Raw genomic sequence first — 21128 nt, 5'->3', positions numbered from 1 at the left:
TCCCTGTTTTTGCAACTCTTGTGCCTCTTTCTGCACCTCTCTTGCATCTTTCTGCACTTCAGTTGCCTCATTCTGCACCTATGTTGCTTCTTTCTGCACTTCTCTTGCCTCTTTCTGCACCCCCTAGCCTCTTTCTGCACCTCTGTTGCTTCTTTATGCACTTGTATTGTTTCTGTATGCACCTCCCTTGAATGAATGAATAAATGAAAAAATATTTATAGAGTGCGTAGCTACCCGAGGGCATCCCAGCGCTAATAGAAGCTGTGAACAGCCGATGGCAAATAACTGGCCGAAATTAAGGAAAAATCATGTTTTGAAAAGTTTCTGGAAGGCTAAATGGTTGGACTCATGATGAATTTGAAGGGGAAGTGCGTCCCACAGCCTGGCAGCATTATAGGAGAACAACCGGCCACCGCTTCTCGCCTTTTTTCTTCTGGGAACTAAGGCCAGATGGAGGTTATCCGAGTGCAGGCACCTGTTGATGATAGGGCAAGATGATGGTGTGGTTGATAGGTGGTCTCTTCGCTTCTGAAGACTTGTGAGCAATACAGAGACTTAGGTTTATTTCTCTCCGCTATGGGAAGCCAGTGAAGGGTATTGAATTCTGGTTTGGCAGATTGGCAGTTAGGAATCCGGAGGAGCATGCGCACTGCCCAGTTTTGCACAATCTGTAGCTTTTGCGATGGTTGCATGGGGAGCTCCTAGATAAAGGGCTTACCCGTAGTCCTGGTGGGAAAGAATTAGAGCCTGAACCATGAGTCTCCTTGCAAGGAAAGGTAAAAGGGGAACAACTTTCTGAAGCATCCTGAGCATCCCATAGCAAGTGACTGCCAATTTCAAAGCTTGATGCTTGAAATTCAGATCCCAATCAAGCCATATGCCTAGGCTTTTGATCTGGTTTTTATGGGCAGGAGCGGGGCCGAGACAGTCTGGCCACAGCAATCGTGCATTAAAGATAAGGGAGTTGCCTTGCTTCTTTCTTCACTCATCTTGCCCCTTTCTGTATCTCTCTTCCCTCTTTCTGCACCTCTTTTGCCTCTTTCAGCACCTTTCTTGCCTCTTTCTGCACTTCTCTTGCCTTTTCTGCACCTTTTCTGCACATCTCTTGCTTCTTTCTGCACCACTCTTGCCTCGTTCTGCATCCCTCCTCCTTATTTCTGTACCATTTCTTGCCTTTCTTTGTACCTCTCTTGCCTTTTTATGCATTTCTTTTGCCTCTTTCTGCACCTCTATTGCTTCTTTCTGCATTATCCTGTTTCTTTCTGAACCTATCTTGCCTCTTTCTGCACTTCTGTTGTCTATTTCTGTACCTCTGTTGCTTCTTTCTGCACTTCTCTTGCCTCTTTCTGCACACCTCTTCTCTCTTGCTGCATCTCTCTTGCCTCTCTCTGCACTTCTCTTGCTTCTTTCTGTACTTCTCTTGCCTCTTTCTGTACCCCTCTTGCCTCTTTCTGTACCTCTGTTTCTTCTTTCTGCACTTCTCATGCCTCTTCCTGTACCTCTCTTGCCTCTTTGTGCACTTTACTTGCCTCTTTCTGCACCTCACTCTCTTCTTTTTGCATCTCCTTTGCCTCTTTCAGTACTGCTCTTGCTGCTTTCTGCACTGTAGTTGCTTCTTTATGCACTTATGCTGCATCTTTCTGTGCCTCTGTTGCTTCTTTTTGCACTTCTCTTGCTTCGTTCTACACCTCTCTTGTCTCTTTCCGCATCTCTCGTGCTTCTTTCTGTACTTTTCTTTCTTCTTTCTGTACCCCTCTTGCCTCTTTCTGCACCCCTCTTGCCTCTTTCTGCACCCTTCTTGCCTCTTTCTGCAGCCCTCTCCCTCTTTTTGCACCTCCTTTGCCTCTTTTGTACTGCTCTTGCTGCTTTCTGAACTTCTGCTGCATCTTTCTGCGCCTCTGTTGCTTCGTTCTGCACTTCTCTTGCTTCATTCTACACCTCTCCTGACTCTTTCTGCATCTCTCGTTCTTCTTTCTGTACTTTTCTTTCTTCTTTCTGCACCTCTCCTACTTCTTTCTGAACTTCTGTTGCTTCTTTCTGTACCTTTATTGCCTCTTTCTGCACTTATTTTGCCTCTTTCTGTACCTCTGTTGCTTGTTTCTGTACTTCTCGTTCTTCTTTCTGCACCTCTCTTGCTTCTTGCTGTACCCCTCTTGCTTCTTTCTGTACTTCTCTTGCATCTTCCTGCACTTCTCTTGCCTCTTTCTCTACTTCTCTTGCCTCTTTCTGCACATTTCTTACTCTTTCTGCACCTCTGTTGTTTTTTTCTGCACTACTCCTGCCTCTTTCTGTACATCTCCTACCTCTTTCTGAACTCAAATGGGAAGTGCAATCTGTCAAGTGTAAAGGTCTGCATGTTCTCGTGACAGAGGTATATGTCTACTTGTATATGTATTCTCACATGTGTTATGCATCTGAAGACTCTAGCTTAAAAAGCCGGTAACTTCTCCCATAGGTGGTGAAATCTTTGCAGTTCTGCTCTGTCATTCGGTTGCACAGACCGACATGTATTACAGATGTAGGAATTAAAGAGCTCCTCAAATATAGTATTGAATACCCATATGCACTGTATTATGAGCAGAAAGAAATACACACACCTTCTTATACACACATTTACAGTGTATGCTGTCTGAAACACAGGTATTCAATTATTTGTATGCTTATTTTTATGTAACATGTCACTAGGTAAAAGCACTGACACATGCATGCATACCTAGACAAACTTGGTGATACTTACAACAGTGACATGGTTAGGATTTCTGTTTTACATTTGGTAGGCCTAACATTCTGAGCAGTCGATAAATAGTGAATCTTCAAGAGAAAAGTGAGGTTTAAGGCATCTTGGGATAAGGATTAGTGATTAGGCTACTTTGTATGAGTCTGTGGAAAAGTACAGTCGAAGTAGGCCTCTTTATGCACCTCTGTTGCTTTTTTCTGCACCTTTCTTCCTCTTGAGAGGCCCCTCTTGCCTCTTTCTGTACTTCTTTTGCTTGGGTCTGCGCCTTTCTTCCTCTTTCTGCATATGTCTTACCTATGTAGGCATAGTTAGGAATTATCATTTAAAAAACCTTAGAAATTCACTGAAAAAACACAGGTTTCAGGGACGTTATAGTTAGAAATTAGCATTTAAAAAATCTTAGAAATTCACTGAAAAAACCAGAGGTTTCAGGGATGTTATAGTTTGGCTGAAATTTCACTCATACAAAACCAGATAAATTCAGCAGTTATAGTTAGCTGAGCTAACTATAACTAACGCCCTCGCAATGCACTTCAGATGACGGCACATATTACATCATTCATGACATGGTCAGTGACATCACTGATGACATCACTTGTGACATCTCAAATGACATTACTGAATTTCTTTGGCTTTGCACGAGTGAAATGTCAGCCCAACTATAATGCCCCTGAAACCTGTGGTTTTTTCAGTGAATATATATCTATTAATTTTTTTTAAGTCATTAGTTATGATAGGACCTTCTGTAAATACCGAAAGCCTTAAAATTAGGATTTTTCTCAGTTTAGTAGTAGTATAGTTAGGACTCCTAACTTTAGGACTCCTAAATGCCTTCTGTGAATACCGAAAGTCTTACAATTTGGATTTTTCTCAACTTAGTGGTAGTAAAGTTAGGACTCCTAACTTTAGGACTCTTAAATGCCTTCTGTGACTACCGAAAGCCTTAAAATTTGGATTTTTCTCAGTTTAGTAGTAGTAAAGTTAGGAATCCTAACTTTACTACTACTAAACTGAGAAAATCCTAATTTTAAGGCTTTCGGTATTCACAGAAGGCATTTAGGAGTTCTAAAGTTAGGAGTCCTAACTTTACTACTACTAAATTGAGAAAAATCCTAATTGTAAGACTTTCAGTATTCACAGAAGGCATTTAGGAGTCCTAAAGTTAGGACTACTAACTTCTGTGAATACCGAAATGAGTAAGTGTCTTCTGTGAATACCAAAATGAGTAAGTGCCTTCTGTGAATACGAAAATGGTAGTAAGTTTAGGATTTTGTCTTAAGTTAGTTCTGTGAATCGGGCCCCTTGAATTTATGTTTTAAACATATAGGAACAAAATGAAAAATGATGTAGGTATGCCATTAAGAAAATGTTTTGTGCTTTGAAAAAGTGAGATTTGTTGTTTTCAGTTTTAGAAACTTACTTATGCATGCGCATGCTTAGTAACAGAGCAATGCATGCATGTAGAGAGGCATGTATCCAATATATAAGAAGTGTGATATCTAGACTTTGTGACACACAGGCCATTAGAAAAGGATAGATACACTAAACAGATATTTCAATACTGACAGAAGGAGCTGAACAAGGAGTTACAGATATAGTCAGCTACTACTCAGGCAGTTATCAAATCACTAACACACTATGTATGCACCTATTCAATCACCCAGGCACTAAACAAGCACTCTTCCAATGACGGAGACAATAATTATATACTCATTGAACTATGCAGGCTACACCTATGCATTCATCCAATCACCGAGGCACTAACCATTCACATTTAGAGTCGCCAAAGCTGTACCTATGCAGTTATTCTAACAACTGCACAACCCATGCAGCTATCCAAACACTCACTTATAACCAATGCACTCATCCAAATACTGAGGCACAACCCATGCACTCATCCAAACACTCAGTCAATAGTCATGCACTCATCCAATTATGCAGGAAGTATCATTGCAGGGAACCTATCATCCAGCCAGTATCTATGCTCTCATCCAATTACTGAAGCAATACTCTTGCACTAATATAATCACCACAGCAGCACAATTGCTTTTATCCAATTACTCAAGCTTTACCAATGGACTTATACAATTTATTCAGACATTAGTCATGCACTTGGGTAATCATCCAGGCACTACTGATGCAGTCATTCAATTATCCAGGCAATAGTAGTTTTGTAATCACCCAGGTACTACCTGTTCAATTAACCAAAAACACAAGGGCATCAGTCATGTACTCATTCAATAACTGAAACACTACTCACGAACTCATATAATCTGCCAGGTGCTATCTATGCACTTAAACTGAATATATCATGTATATACAATGCACGTAGTCCTGTTGTCACCCAGGGACTAGAGTAGGACTCATTTAATCATGCATATATGCATGTATTGAATCATTGAGGCATTAGTTATGCACTTATCTAATCATTCAGGCAGTACCCATGTACTCATCCAAACACCCATATAGTAGCAATATAGTCATGCGAATACACAGCCGCAAACTATGCAGATATGGAACCACCGTTGTTGTTCCTACATACTCAGGGATTCATCCTGGCACTACCTATATTCTGAGGGAATCACCTTGGCACTATCTATGCACTCATCCAATTATCCGTGGAGTATTATTGTACTCAACCACATGTATTTACAAGTTTTAGTGGGGAATTTGTACTCTTTCAGAACCATCTGGTGTATTATATATGTAACCTGTCACACACTGTTTGCATGTACTCTCAAAAATTAGTGAGCTATATGCTGGTATACAGATTAATGTGCAGATTTTTATATGCAGTGTTTCTCAAAATTTAAATCTGACACATCTCAGTAGAAGAGTACTTCAACACTAAATCATCCAGTGACACAATGGTAGAGAGGCACAGAAATAGCTCTTATGTTGTGTTTCAGATTTACAGTATTGAGACACTTTATGTACTTTTAGACTTTGGTTGAAGTTTATTTTAAAATTTACTACAAAAGAGATAAAGTGGGCTTTTAGTGTGTTTAAGTGAGACCTGAGTTATGGTGCAGCTGTCTTGTATGAAAGGGTGCTTTAATATTGAAAGGTAACTAATACATTAAGTTTTGTGTTGTGGTTTCGTACATTGAAGTAAATGCTTGTAGTTATGTAGCTAGGTTCATAGGTAGATTTAAAATGGCAAAATGACATAAAAACTATTAATGTCTTACGTGTAAGCCAGTAGTAAAGTAGTTGGTACATTGGCTAGAATAATATCTGCATAACTACAGACTGAAAGCCTACAAAAGCTCAGAGGAACAGGAACAGAAGCAACTACAGTATCTATGCAGAACTGAGACACAAAAGGGGCAAAATGAAGAAAAAGTGGTGGAAGAAAAGAGAGCTACTGGTAAGAGGACAAAGTCACTTCTTAAAAATATTTGTTGACATTTCTAAAGATTAGAAAATAATGAAACTATGAGAAAGAATAACAGTGGACAAAATCTATATAACAAGAATACGAAAGAATGTAACAACTGTGGTAAATAATTTAATTACCGGGACTTAATTTGATACAGAAACATAATAAAAATAGCTCAGTAAATAAGAGGCAGAATCCGTGGTATTAGAGGTTCGGAATGGGCTTTATTCCAATGGACGATTCGAATCGGTTGCTCCAAGTTCCATCACCACGAAGGTTCAGGAAGTGAAGTACATACTTTATTGATAATTAATCACTTTTATACAATAGGCATTACAGTGAAGCAAATGCAAGAGGCGTAACAATTGATAGTGTAGATAAGAGATACATACGTAGCAAAAAATAGGCGTAACTGGGTGTGACTAAAGAACGTCATCAGGTGTGATGTCATAATAGGGTGGTTCCATGAAAGAATTTCGCAATGTCAGCAGAAATACTTGGCAGAAATGCGCGCGCAGCAGCATGACGTGTGATTGACGTGCAACTAGGGGGTGAAGGGGACTTGACATTTAGCTCTACATGTGGCGACAGAAGTCTGGAGGGTCAAGTCAACCTAATCCCAAATCATATCTAACATCCTATGTTTAAAGAACTATGTTATCCAAAAGAGAGGTCTCTTAGAGTAGAATCTTATTCTATACTGCCTATACTGACTGTTAGTGCGTGTACAAGCGTCTAAGTGTCTACACTAGATGCGAGGGCAGAAGTCTTCCATAATAATAAGGCTATGAATTACTTGCATAAAGACAGAGAAGCCGGGCCTTTGCTCGGTAGCTGGAAGAATGTTTACTTAAACTACTAGACAGGAATGCATTGGGCAGGGAGCGGAGCAGATAATTTCGAAGGTGAAATACAGTTTTTGGCAGGCAACAGGCTGATGTCAGACTTCGTGAGCCGCGCAGGGAATGAGACAAAGTTCATGGTCACAGATGCAGGCTCAGACTGGAGCTTTCAGAGGCAGAAGGCAAGAAAAGCTTGATGACAGAATCAGGGCCTACTTGCCTGGACTGTAAAATGGCATAAGTGAACCATATAAAGCCGGTGGCCTTTCATACTTAGGAATGGAATATCCGGCCTATTCATGGCGGATCTGAAAGAGGACATGTTGACGGTGGACGCACATGTGTTTGCGTCTTCATAACTGGAACTGGAGGGAACATACATGTACTTGTGATTCATACATGAAACCGTTGGGGTCCAAGATAGGGGACATAACTGATCAGAAAAATCCATATTTCCACATTCCCTCCTTGTCCCCTACTTGCCCGTCAAGAGATATCAATCTTCATCAATCCATTGATCTGTTCATATAGCATCATTTGTTCTTCTTTTTTCTTCTGGGATGAATGAAATCTTGGTGCTGGAATACACGATGTGGCACACAGACCACAAATCGCTGGTCCACATTGTAGGCATAGACAGCAACTGAATAGTATGAGAAAGCCAATACCTAGGAAGGATAGGACCTTCCATCCAAAGGTAGATAATACACTCCAAAACCAACCGGACCAAGTCCAGGTGCCTGGATTCTGGTGTATCTGGCTTACAATCTTATGAAGGCGAGTTATGGCTTTATATACAGATGGCGAATTTTCTGGTATGAAAATGCAACAACTTGATCCGATGACCCTACAAGCTCCGCCCCTATCGGCCAGGATGACGTCAAGGACAAGACGATTTTGAAGCACAACAATCCGCATAGCAGACTGCTCTTCTGTTAAATTGCCTAAGGCGGAAATAGTTTCGTTCACTACTGCTTCAAGGGTTCTAGTTAATCTACGTATCAGCTTACTATTAGTAACGGTACCTATATAGGGAAAGAGACCTTTATTGAAATCTGTGTATTTTTCCCATGTTGTTTCAGTGTAATCGACTATTGGGAGATCTCTCCTTTCTCTATTGTGTACTAAATGAGTATTTCTGTGATAGTCAGGAGGAGCTAGGAAAACAGGTGGCAAAAGGAATCCAATGTAGCAGGTACCATCCCAATCTAGAGGCAAACGTACATATGCCGTCTGACCACATATGAAATAGGAATGGCGGGAAGCTCTAAATGTAGACTTGCCTTGATCACTAAATTCTACTACAGTGGTGCATCTACTATGGCCCATATGTATGGAACCATTCTTTCTTACACATAATTCACCTTTTACTGGAAATATTGACATAGCGGGCAAAATTGGAGTAGCTTCGGATTCGACATTTAGGATCATAAGATTAAGCGTAAAATTACCTAACCCATACACTTCATTTTCTAGATCAGTTCCTGTTCTCCTGGGAAGTCCCTCCTTGTTAGGGTAGCAGACTTTAAGTAAAACTAAGTTCAAATTTCCCCATACCCAGTTGTCTTGATAAACTGCAGAATTTGAATCTAGGGAATTAATTAAACTAAACCATGCTCCACAGGAGCCGTTGTGTGTGAACGGGTATGGAAAGAGAGGTAGAATTCCTTTATAATTCTGATAGGGAGGGAGTCGGCCACATATCCAACAATTTGTAGCATTGCTAACCTGATGGGAATGATGTAACATACTAATAAACGTGTTATTGCGCAGCGCAAATCTATAAGACAACTCAAGCGGAGGTAATTCACTAAAAGAATGTTCAGCAGTAATATTATAAACATGTCTAGAAATAGGATAATATATGTGCAACAATATACTTGCAGTAATTATTAAAAGACTTAAGAAGAACAAAATTAATAACGTCACTGTGCAATGACTACGCAGTGATTTACAGTACGCATGTCGTTTCAACATTTTTCGGGGTTGTTCTCTATTCAGGTCTAAGGGATACATGTCAGAGACAATTCAACCGCTTCACCTTGGAGAGGACTTAAACAATCAAATTGCTTGACTGATTAGATCTGAGTTTTAGTTTATATAGTTCGTGATTGCTCGTTTCAACCAAAGGAAGTTTTGAGTCAATGGGTGAAGACACACGAGGTGTGGTATTTACATCCGATGGTAGTCCATGAAATTTCTTGATATGACTTGAATGTATCCAGCCTTTCCTGCCTTCGATCTTCACGGCTGTCCTTGTGGTGAGCAAGACCAGTTGCGGCGACCTCCACCTAGGATCCAGCTGAGTCTTCCGATCGAAGTTCCTCACTAAGACCAGGTCCCCCGGGACTACGTCATGGGGTTTCACCTCAGTGTTGTCAGGAAAAGCTGCAGCTACCTGTGAACGACAAGATTGTAGTGCAGACATCAAAGAAGCCAAATAATCTGTCAGCATATTACAGTCAATATCAGTTATTTTGCGTGGTATGGGCGTCCCCCACATATTTGGTGGTCTGCCAAAGATCACCTCATACGGGGATAGCCCTGTTCGAGAGTGTGCTACCATTCTCATGTAAAAGAGTGCAACTGGTAATGCTACTACCCAGTCGACACCTTTCTCTCTGCATATTTTGGACAATCTGATTTTCAGGATCTGATTATGTCTTTCTACGAGACCTGCTGCCTCGGGGTGTCGGACACAGTGAAACTTCCACTGATAACCTAACAAAAGTGAAACGTGTTTCATTAATTCGGATGAGAACGGCTGGCCGTTATCTGAGTAGACAACACGTGGTAAACCGTATCGTGGGAAGAATTCTCGAACCAACTGCTTGGCAGTAGTCGGGGCAGTGTAATCTGAAACCGGGTATGCCTCTGTCCAACGGGAAAGAGCACAGACAACTACGAGAACATATTTGAATCCTCGACATCGTTCCATCTGGATATAATCCATCTGGAGGACTTCAAAAGGGTGATCAGGAGGCTGAAATCCACCCTGTTCTACGGGAACGCTTTTTCCTGGGTTGAACTGACAACAGATCATACAGGTACGAACTTTTTGTTTAGCTGCTGCCCGTAAATGTTTATTGAACCAAATGTGTTGAATGCTGTCTAGCATAGCTTTTTCTCCTAGATGCGCTGGACTATGTATAGTGTTAATAATGACTTGGACCATTGAATCAGGAAGGAACCACACAGATTTTTCCTTCGTTATCCATCCTTGATCCGTTTGGATCCCTCCTAATTCAGTCCATTTCTTTATTTCGTCGGGAGTAGCATGTGTCTGTATGTCAATTACATCAAGAGTAGGATCTTTAACCGTCATACAATGTGTTGACGTCGGGACTATTGTCTTTGTCATGTCGGATGTTTGAGCTTGAGCAGTTTGTTTAGCTGTTCTGTCAGCTAGATCATTGCCTTGGGAAATGATATCAGTAACTTTCGTATGAGCTTTACATTTCATAATTGATATTGCAGTGGGTAGATGTATTGCATCTAATAAGGCATGAATGAGAGGTCCGTGCTGAATGTGGGCACCGTGAGAAGTTAAATAACCTCTCTCTCGCCACAGCACGCCGAAGTCACGCACAACTCCGAATGCATAACGTGAATCAGTGTATATGTTGACTTTTTTATTTGTGGCTTGAATACAAGCTTGTGTCAGAGCGACGAGCTCTGCGGCTTGAGCTGACAAGGTATTTATGCAATTTGTTTCAATGATTTCAGTGTCTGTTGTGACTGCGTAAGCGGCCACTAACTCTCCTGTACTTGTTCTCATACATGAACCATCTACATACAACGTTAGGTCTGGGTCTGACAATGGGACATCTGTCAAGTCTTGTCTGGGTTTCGTTGTGATTGTAATAACATCAATACAATCATGAGCTAGTGGGTCTGTTCCGATTACGGGTAAAAGTGTGGCAGGATTCAATGTGTTACAACGTCTGATTTCTATATGTGGCTGAAACAATGTTAATTCATACCCTGTAAGTCGCGCTATAGTCAAATGTTGTGTTTGCGTTCGATTCACAAGAACCTCTACTGCATGTGGTACTTGAACTGTCAATGGATGTCCTAACACTATGGCATCGCTTTGTCTGATTGCTAAAGCTGTTGCTGCCACTGATTTCAGGCATGCAGGCAAAGCCTGAGCTACGGGATCTAATGTACTAGAAAAATAAGCACATGGTTTGTGGGATCCTGCCTGTTCCTGTGTGAGTACTGACAAGGCAGTACCTTCGCGTTCTGTAACAAAGAGTGTAAACTGTTTATTGTAACATGGTGTTGCTAACACCGGTGCTTGGCATAAGGCTTTCTTTAGGCTTTCAAAAGCTTGTGCATGTTCCTGAGTCCAAGGGAGAACAGTCGATGTGGCTGCCTCCTGTGTTGTCAATTGAATGAGTGGTTTTGCTAGAAATGCATACTGAGGGATCCACTGCCTACAATATGAAGTGAGGCCTATAAAAGCCCGCACCTCCTTTTGTGTCTTGGGTATTGGCATGTTAGCTATTAACTGAATGCGGTCGGGTGTAAGCTGCCTTCCCTCCTTGGACAGCGAGTGTCCAAGATAAACAACTCGCTGGACACAGAATTGCAGCTTAGAAGGGGACACCTTGTGCCCCTTTTCGGCTAGAAATTGTAAAACTGTCAGTGATGCTTTCTCACATTCGTGTTCGCTTCTAGCGGTGATCAGCAGATCATCGACATATTGAAGCAAGGCAGTGTTAACTGGCATGTGGATACTGTCGAGTTCTCGTTTCAGTGCTTGGCTATAGATGCTGGGGCTTTCTGTAAATCCTTGAGGTGCGCGTGTGAATTTAAAGCTACGTCCATTTAAACTAAATCCGAACAAGTATTGGCTTTCCGGATCTATTGGGACGCTGAAAAAGGCATTCTTGAGATCAATTACAGTAAAGAATGTTGCTTCGGAATCAATAGCTGTCAGTAATGACGAGATATCTGGGACCACAGGGAATTGTGGCACAATGCACTTGTTCAATTCGCGCAGATCAATAACCAATCGATATATTGGCGGGGCCTTTGGATCTGTTCGTTTAAGAATCGGAATTATCGGTGAATTACATACATTGGAGTCAGTTTCCACAACCACTCCTTGGGCAATGAGCTCGTCAATGATTTGCAGTAAAGCCACTACAGCATCTGGTGGTAACTTGTATTGTCGCATTCGTGGTAGTACTACTCCTGCCCTTAGTGTAACTCGATATGGTGTAATATTCATGCAACCAACATCAGTAGGGCCTTGTGCCCATAGATGTGTAGGTAAAGTCTGCAGTCGGGGATCCATGTCTCTAGACACATAGTGACCTTTAAAATCACGTAAAAACAATCTTACTCCTTCCGGAGAACAACATATTATAGCTCCTAGAGCTTTCAGTGTTTTTATACCTAACAAGTTTTCTGGACATGATTTAGTAAGCAATAAATCTGTAGTTCGGGTCAAAGGTCCTATCGTAAGTGGGAGAGGCTGTGATACTTCATTAACAATAGGTTTTCCTGAAAAACCAAGGGAAATATTCTGTGAGCCTGAGAGGGGTGCCCCTGGAACTTCACTACGTTTTATGGTTGTTCGACTTGCCCCTGTATCGAGTAAAAATTTTCTATCTTGGCCTAATAATTCACTATGTACATAAGGTCCTTCTTGGTCTACAGGGACCTCGATAAGGAGTAAGTCAACTTCCCTCTCTAGGCTGGTTCATGCGTATCGTTGATAATCAGGATAGTCGTACTGTGCGGTCTGGTACAACTGTCGTGTCGTGGTTTGTGTGGCAGCAACAGGCAGCGCTGGTGCAGCTGGCACAAACTGTATAGACTGTGGTGGAGCTGGCATGGACTGTGCATGCTGCGGGGCTCCTTGTTCATTCTGATCCTGTCTAAGTGGCCGTGGTCTTTCTTTTGTAATACCTGTGGCGATATTACGCTTCAGGACTGGGCAATCATGTATATAATGACCTGGTTGTTTACAATAGTTGCATGTCCCTTTTACAGGTCCTGCTGAATCACCGGAATGTGTCGTACCCTTTTTATGTCCTTCAGCTGGAACTGTCTGGGAGACTAGCATTTTCATTTTCGTGTCTTTCATGCGTCTTTGTTCATGTTCTTGTTCCTCTCTAATTCTATTGTGATGATACTGTAACATTTGTAACATTTGTGATGGGGTGTTACCTTGCCAGGTACTCTCGAATTTTAATACTCTATTCTTCACTTGGGGTAAGGAATTTTCAACTAATTTTGTCACAAACAGATGTGGGTATGATTCGCTACTTGCTTTTATGCCACTATTTATACCAAAACATTTTTCAAATCGGGCATAGAAATCACTAGTGTCTTCATCTTGCTTTTGTTTACAGGCTGAAATTGTACCCCAGTCTTCCTTTTTCGTAGTTAATAAACGTGGCAGTACCTGTACTAGTAAACCTGGTAGTGCTTTAGTTTTATCCCCAAGCCCTGCTCCTGCAGTTCGGGCCTTTTCTTCTGCTTCTAATGCTGACCAGTCTATCTTTTGGTCTCCCACCTCCCACTCTTTTTCCTTGAGTTTTTCATAAATGCCAGCAGGCATTAATACCTTTAATATTGTCATAGGTATACTCTCCCATGAGTAACATGTCTTTAATTTCTCGGTGGAAACCCGCTGGGTCTTTGTCATGACTGGGTACCACTTTCTTCATTTGTAACAATTCTATTTTCGATATGGGCGTATATACAAATACACGTTTAAACTCATTGTCCTCGCCTTTTATTGGGTGTACTTCTCGTAAGGGATTCTGTCTGTCCATGTAATACGTGGTTCTTTCCTTGATGGGCAGTGAGACATGTTCTGGGCATACAAAAAGAATGTACTGCTTTCTTGATTCTAGTATTTCTTTAATTAACTTAGTACCTGAACCTCTCCATCTATTCGTGAGTAATTCAGTCAGTATTTCAGGTAAGGGACCAGGATCTGAATGCTGACTCTTATATAGTATAAGGAGTTGTTGAATCATATAAATCCCAGCTAAACGCTGTTCATCTGGGGTGAGGTTCAAAAATGTGTGTGCTACTGTATCATCACCATACTTTCCGGGACTGTCAACCCAATGAACGGCTGACCTGGCTAATTCTTGTTCATCCATAGAATCGAGTAAATGATAACCCCTTCGTTCTCGCAGTAATTTGTCAGCGGCTTGGAACGAATGCTCGGGGGACCTTATATTTATTATAGGTGTTTGGAAATTCCTGTTATTATCTGGACATATCGGACGTATCGGGTCAATAAAACATCTAGTACTATTACAAGATCTTCCTCTACCTACATAGGCTATGGTGTCTGACTGTCCTGTGGGCAGTCCTGATCCTTCCTCCTCGCTTTGTTCGAACTGGTCTACCGCTAATCTCTCTTCGTGTAGGCGTTCTATTTCTTTACGGATCTTTCGGCACATGGCTATTATACAATTTTGCTTATCATGTCTCCCTTCTGATATATTCTGGCTCCATCTGGTAAGAGTTTGCATTGCTTCCGGGTCTACCCCCGGTCGGTCTTGATTTCTGATCACACAATTTATGAGGAAACGTAACAGTTCCCCTTGTATCTCCACTTTCTGGTATTCCATAGCTCTGTTAATACTTTCAGAATCTCGCCCTGTTTGGACAAAATGATATATATTATCTAGATGCACAGTCATTCCTGGTATCTTCCCTAAATACACCGCGGCTCGTCTGATACGTAATGATGCCATGATCATTTCGTCCTCTTTGCCGGGCACAGGGTCATATCTACAATCTATAAGAAGTTCCTTAAGCGTGCGGGCATTTATGAGTTTGGGGGTACGTGGATGTGCTGATTCTTGAAAGGTAAGTTTATTTACTCTGGGTGGCGTAGAAAAAATGTTGGTAGCACCTCCCGTAGCCCCGTCTGGGGTATCGGGCGTGAAAGGATTCGTTGAACGCGATACAGCAACTATAGGTGTGGACACAGCTATAGAAGTAGCTGTAGGAACAGATGTAGAAACAGATGTGCTTGCCGGAACTTGTGTCAGGATTTGTTGCTGTAGAGATACAGATACTGGATCTTGGCGTTGAACCTCCCCGGCCGACGGTCTATGTGGGGCGGGGTTAGCATACTCGGGAGCTGCGTCATCTAAATATGAGGAAAGAAAAACATCTTCTGCGGTTCTAGGATGCCCCTTAGGATGTACTTTTATTGGAAATAATGGGGGTGGCAAGTCTTTTGGTATCCCCGGAGTAGCCTTAGGTAATCCCTCGGCCAGAAGGGGATACATACCCTTCATAAGGGCATTTCTTTGTCTGTCTACTTGTTCTGATTTCACTCGTGTACCTTCTTCAATTAATAGATTTTCTCGGACTTTATTTGAATTCTCTTTATTTTTCTCTTCCTGTCGGAGTGCTTTTTCTGTACGTCTATGAGATTCTTTACGCCATAACTCAACGGCGTCTTTCTGTGACTGTCTGACTTTCCTTTTCCATAACTCTTCCTCTACTTTCATGATGCACTCTGCATCCCAGGTCCCAGCTGCGGGCCACCTCTGACTTTCTGGTAATTCCTTGGTGTAGTCTACCCATAAATCAAGAAATAATATAGCGTCTACGCCATGTTTATGATACATGAAGTACCCTGGAGTGTCCCTAGGAGGAATAGGAACAGCTTCTTCGAGTACCCCTTTTCTTGTTGTGATCTGTCTTAATTTCGAAAAGAGCGGCATATTGAGAACTGATCTGATACTTGATCTTGAACAAACTTAATACAAATAAACACAATAATGAACAGTCATTCATACCACAATATGCAGAACGTATTAAAAACATTTAACATTTAACATTTAACTGAGCAACAATGATGATGTCGATCTAAGGAAAACTTAATCACTAAACATAATACTCGGCATTATCTGGATTATTCTGAATTTATATACTTGATATACTAGATATACTGCTAAACAGTACAGATACACTGCTGAAACAGTGCAGACCGGATTTGTGTACCCAAGCCCGTCTTGACCGGCACAACCTATGTGCACGTCAGAACGCCTCCCCAGTAATGGTACTCACCGGGTAGCTCGGAACGGAAGGCCTCGGAACGGAACTGAACTGGACCGGACTGGACTCGACTCGAAAACTTCGGACACTTCGGACACCTGGCGGGCCTCTGTATACCTCGGATCTTGCTCTCTCAGCTAGGCTCTGGTCGGGATACTTCGCACTTCTCACCGCCTCGTCTGGGTGTTGATCGCAGCCTCAGTCGCCCCCGCTTGACCGGAGGGAGATACAGGAAATCCTGCTGGTACGCGTTGTTGTCCGTCCAGCTGTGGCAGGAGACCGGGCCTGCAACGCACCGCCGGCGCGTGAGATGAGAAAGTGTCCCTGTTCGGGCGCCATTCTTGTGGTAAATAATTTAATTACCGGGACTTAATTTGATACAGAAACATAATATAAATAGCTCAGTAAATAAGAGGCAGAATCCGTGGTATTAGAGGTTCGGAATGGGCTTTATTCCAATGGACGATTCGAATCGGTTGCTCCAAGTTCCATCACCACGAAGGTTCAGGAAGTGAAGTACATACTTTATTGATAATTAATCACTTTTATACAATAGGCATTACAGTGAAGCAAATGCAAGAGGCGTAACAATTGATAGTGTAGATAAGAGATACATACGTAGCAAAAAATAGGCGTAACTGGGTGTGACTAAAGAACGTCATCAGGTGTGATGTCATAATAGGGTGGTTCCATGAAAGAATTTCGCAATGTCAGCAGAAATACTTGGCAGAAATGCGCGCGCAGCAGCATGACGTGTGATTGACGTGCAACTAGGGGGTGAAGGGGACTTGACATTTAGCTCTACATGTGGCGACAGAAGTCTGGAGGGTCAAGTCAACCTAATCCCAAATCATATCTAACATCCTATGTTTAAAGAACTATGTTATCCAAAAGAGAGGTCTCTTAGAGTAGAATCTTATTCTATACTGCCTATACTGACTGTTAGTGCGTGTACAAGCGTCTAAGTGTCTACACTAGATGCGAGGGCAGAAGTCTTCCATAATAATAAGGCTATGAATTACTTGCATAAAGACAGAGAAGCCGGGCCTTTGCTCGGTAGCTGGAAGAATGTTTACTTAAACTACTAGACAGGAATGCATTGGGCAGGGAGCGGAGCAGATAATTTCGAAGGTGAAATACAGTTTTTGGCAGGCAACAGGCTGATGTCAGACTTCGTGAGCCGCGCAGGGAATGAGACAAAGTTCATGGTCACAGATGCAGGCTCAGACTGGAGCTTTCAGAGGCAGAAGGCAAGAAAAGCTTGATGACAGAATCAGGGCCTACTTGCCTGGACTGTAAAATGGCATAAGTGAACCATATAAAGCCGGTGGCCTTTCATACTTAGGAATGGAATATCCGGCCTATTCATGGCGGATCTGAAAGAGGACATGTTGACGGTGGACGCACATGTGTTTGCGTCTTCATAACTGGAACTGGAGGGAACATACATGTACTTGTGATTCATACATGAAACCGTTGGGGTCCAAGATAGGGGACATAACTGATCAGAAAAATCCATATTTCCACACAACGATGGACATACCTTAACCATGTGACTGAATCAATTTAAGGAAATCAGAGCCAGGATATTTTATGGTAGAGTAGTTATAGACCTAATGAGAACTATGAAGCAGAAAGAATGAGTTGAGAGATAAGGTCTTTGCTTTGAAGAGGAAGCTTTTCATTTTGATTATAAATGGAACGAAGATTCTTGTGAAAATGGTGTTGTGCATGAGGAGACAAAACCAGAAAAAAGATTAGTGAATAGAAGTAATTATTGTTCAGTTTTTAGAGGAGACTGGATACATACTTCTAGTACAGAGCCTTTCTATAATGAAGAAAGCTATCTCCAGCATAATAGATGAATTTCTGTTATTGATTACAGAGAACGATGTTATGAAATGAATAATGGCACTCCAATAGGTAAAGAGGTGATGGGACTTACAAATGTAGAACAAGTTATTGGAAAAGAAGTACAAGGAAGGCAGAGTCAGGTGTCTGTATACAAATGGAATTGTAGTAGTGTTTGTAGTATTTGACAGCAATCCATTGATATATTAAGGACATTTCTATGTATCTTTACGAGGCAAAGTTTAAAACACAAAATGAATACTTTACAAGGATTGGATCCTTGCAAGATTAGAAAGCATAAACATTTGCAGGAAAACTCACTAGCTTGTTTATCAAAGAAAGTGTGCCAAAGCACCTTTCATCATTTCAGGATGTTAGCTGTACATCAATCAACAATGCATACTTTCGTTAAGAGGCTGTACTATGTGAAAACTCAAGTTTTATGTTTAGGAGAAATGAATTGAGGACTTTTTCATGGTGCTGTGGTAGACGTAGAAAAGAATTGGTATGATGTGCAGTTTTGTTTCTTTGGTCCTGAGCAGGATTCTAGGGAAAATGAAGAGTTGTTAAGAGTAAGCCTGAGTGGAGTTTGTGGAGTTCCGCCTAGCGTAACAAAAATACTCAGCCAAGCTACACAGAGTTCTGCGAGCAGCTGAGTGAGTTTCCTTGTGTCGTTCACACAAATTCTTAGTGCTGAGTGTTTTTCCTGCACGAATGGCATCTCACACAGTGCAACAGGACTCGGCTTCTTTCTACCACTCGAGTAGAAGTTCTACTCATGAGAGAGTTCCTCAACGCGAACGGAAGGTTTCTCAACGTGAGCGGTAGCGGCCATCGGCAAATGCCTGTGCTGAGAAATCTCACTGGGAAGTGGTCTGATGTTGGATGTTCCTTGCTTGTGCTTGCCAACTTATTGTTGGTGAGCGCGAGCGAGGAAAAAACTCCACTGCGCTATGTGGAGCAGAGTTTTTCAGAACTCTGCAAGCTCTGCTGAGGGCAGAGAGTGAAAAACTCTGCAAACTCCGTGAATGGAGCGGAGTTCACCACCTAGGCTTAGTTAGGAGTTGCAGAACAGGACAGATATTACACTTGATAGTTTTGAAGAAGAGATGACAAAATTTAGCACAGTGTGGTCTGAAATCCAGAGTATGTTTGTATATGTTGTCGATGCACTCACTACAAGATTCATACACAGACTGTTGACTTGTATTAAAAAGTGAAAAAGTAAATAATGAGAGTTAACAAAGTTAGCTGTGTATTTTTTGGAGAGGAACGCTTTGACTTGCACATACGGAAAGCTATATGTAAGTACTGTTACAATAAATTAGAAGATAATAAAATGTCTGCTGGTGTAGAAAAACTATGAAAGGCCAAAAATTTAAAAAATCGACATTTATGATTTTATGCAGCATTTCGTAGGGCTGTTATGGATTGCTCTCTAGCACTCACTACAACTCCACAATCCATGCATTATGATGCCATCCAGAAAACTCTGGAGCCAAATCTTGAAGTTGAAAATGGACCTCTGAAGGGACTCTCTGCCCTAGTGTTGTGATTGCTATTGAAGTTGAGGGACCTTCAGCCTCGTGGAGCCTTCTTGCTGCTTTTAGACGATTGCCGTGGTATGTTTTCAGATGGTAAAGCATTGATGTAGTCCCACTGAACATTTTTTATTTATACCCCATGACAATGTCTTGTCAAACATTGTGCATTGCGCAAATTTAGCAGTTAAACTGTGTAAACTAATGACATTTCTTTGTTTGGTAGTTAAGTTCTATTCAGGAGTTCCGAGGTTGAAAGTTATTTGTTGAAACTGTTGTTTCTTTACAAATGTGTTGTTAAGATAAAGTTAAACCATTATGTTGCTAAACTGCTAGACTCAAACTTTCTGTAAAATATGTCTATATATCTGTTTTAAACTTTATTTGTAATCATGACTACTGATGTCATTGCGACCTCCGGTGTTGCTGTGAAGAAGGAAAATGCTTTTAAATGTAATTATTTCAACAAATGAATGCAAAGGGGAAAGTTAAATTAGTATCTTACTAAATAGCTACACTGAAACTTTATGTAAAGTAGGTCTATATATGTGTCTTACACTTTGTCAAAAACACCCGTTATTCACAGTGTGTCCTTGGCAATTGCACTCATAGAATCACTTAGGCACTACCTATGCAATCATACAATCATGCAGGTACTACTCATGCACTTACATAATTACCTAGACATTACACACTTACTCACAGACCCATACAGCCATTCACACACCCAGTCACAGACCTATACAGCCACTCACACACCCACTCTTAAAAGTTTAAAGGTTACGGTTAGTAAATACAAAAAAATAACTTTGCAATCCACTGAAAAAAAACAAAGGTTACAGGAACATTATAGTTAGGAATGACCATTTAAATAACCTTAGAAATTCACTGAAAAAAACAGAGGTTACAGAGGTGTTATAGTTAGGCTCAAGTTTCACTCCTACAAAACCAGTAAAATTCAGCAGTTATAGTTAGCTGAGCTAACTATAACTCATGTCCCCGCAATGCACTGCTTAGGACTTCACATATTAGATCACATATGACATGGTAGTGCAGGGCTTGAATTGATCAGGCATCTGCCAGTAGTTACCACCTGCAGGCCGAAAAAGCTGATGCAGAGACGGCTCACATTAGACTCTCCATAGTTGACTTCACCCTCAGGGCGCTACATTAATTCAACTCTACAGCAGAACCTCTACAGCAGATGTAACTGCAAAAACACTCATAATACTCCATTACCAGTGTTTGCAGCTCAGTACTGAGGCAGTATCATAATCCAATGCAATGATGCGATAGTTGGCATCCCGAATAACTAATGCTACTAACAACCATTGACATACCCAACAGTCCTTGCTACATGTATATGGAATGCAACTCCTGGGTTTTCATACCTTGATGTTGTGCAATGACAGACGGAGGATGAATTAGTGATCATCTCTGAAGCTTGTGTATTGATGTGTGAACTATCTAGTGTCACAAAACACCACCTCATCTTCAATGATATAGCAATCAACATTTGTGACACCCTCACATTGCTCAAAATCTAGGTCCTGTTGTCACATCAAAAATACATCAGTATGGATGTCTCAGGAACATAAAGCGCCCCTCTACTGCGGAGGCACTGCAATGGGCCTTCACACATTCAACATTGTACGTCCACAATGTAAAGGCAACCTGTAGAAATGGGTTACTAAAGCCAGGGGCACTCATTGCAGGCAAAGGTC

The sequence above is a fragment of the Triturus cristatus genome, chromosome 2_1, assembly GCF_964204655.1.
Source record: "Triturus cristatus chromosome 2_1, aTriCri1.1, whole genome shotgun sequence".
Lineage (NCBI taxonomy): Eukaryota > Metazoa > Chordata > Amphibia > Caudata > Salamandridae > Triturus > Triturus cristatus.
The sequence above is the reverse complement of the archived record's forward strand: the minus strand, read 5'-3'. Positions refer to the sequence as shown.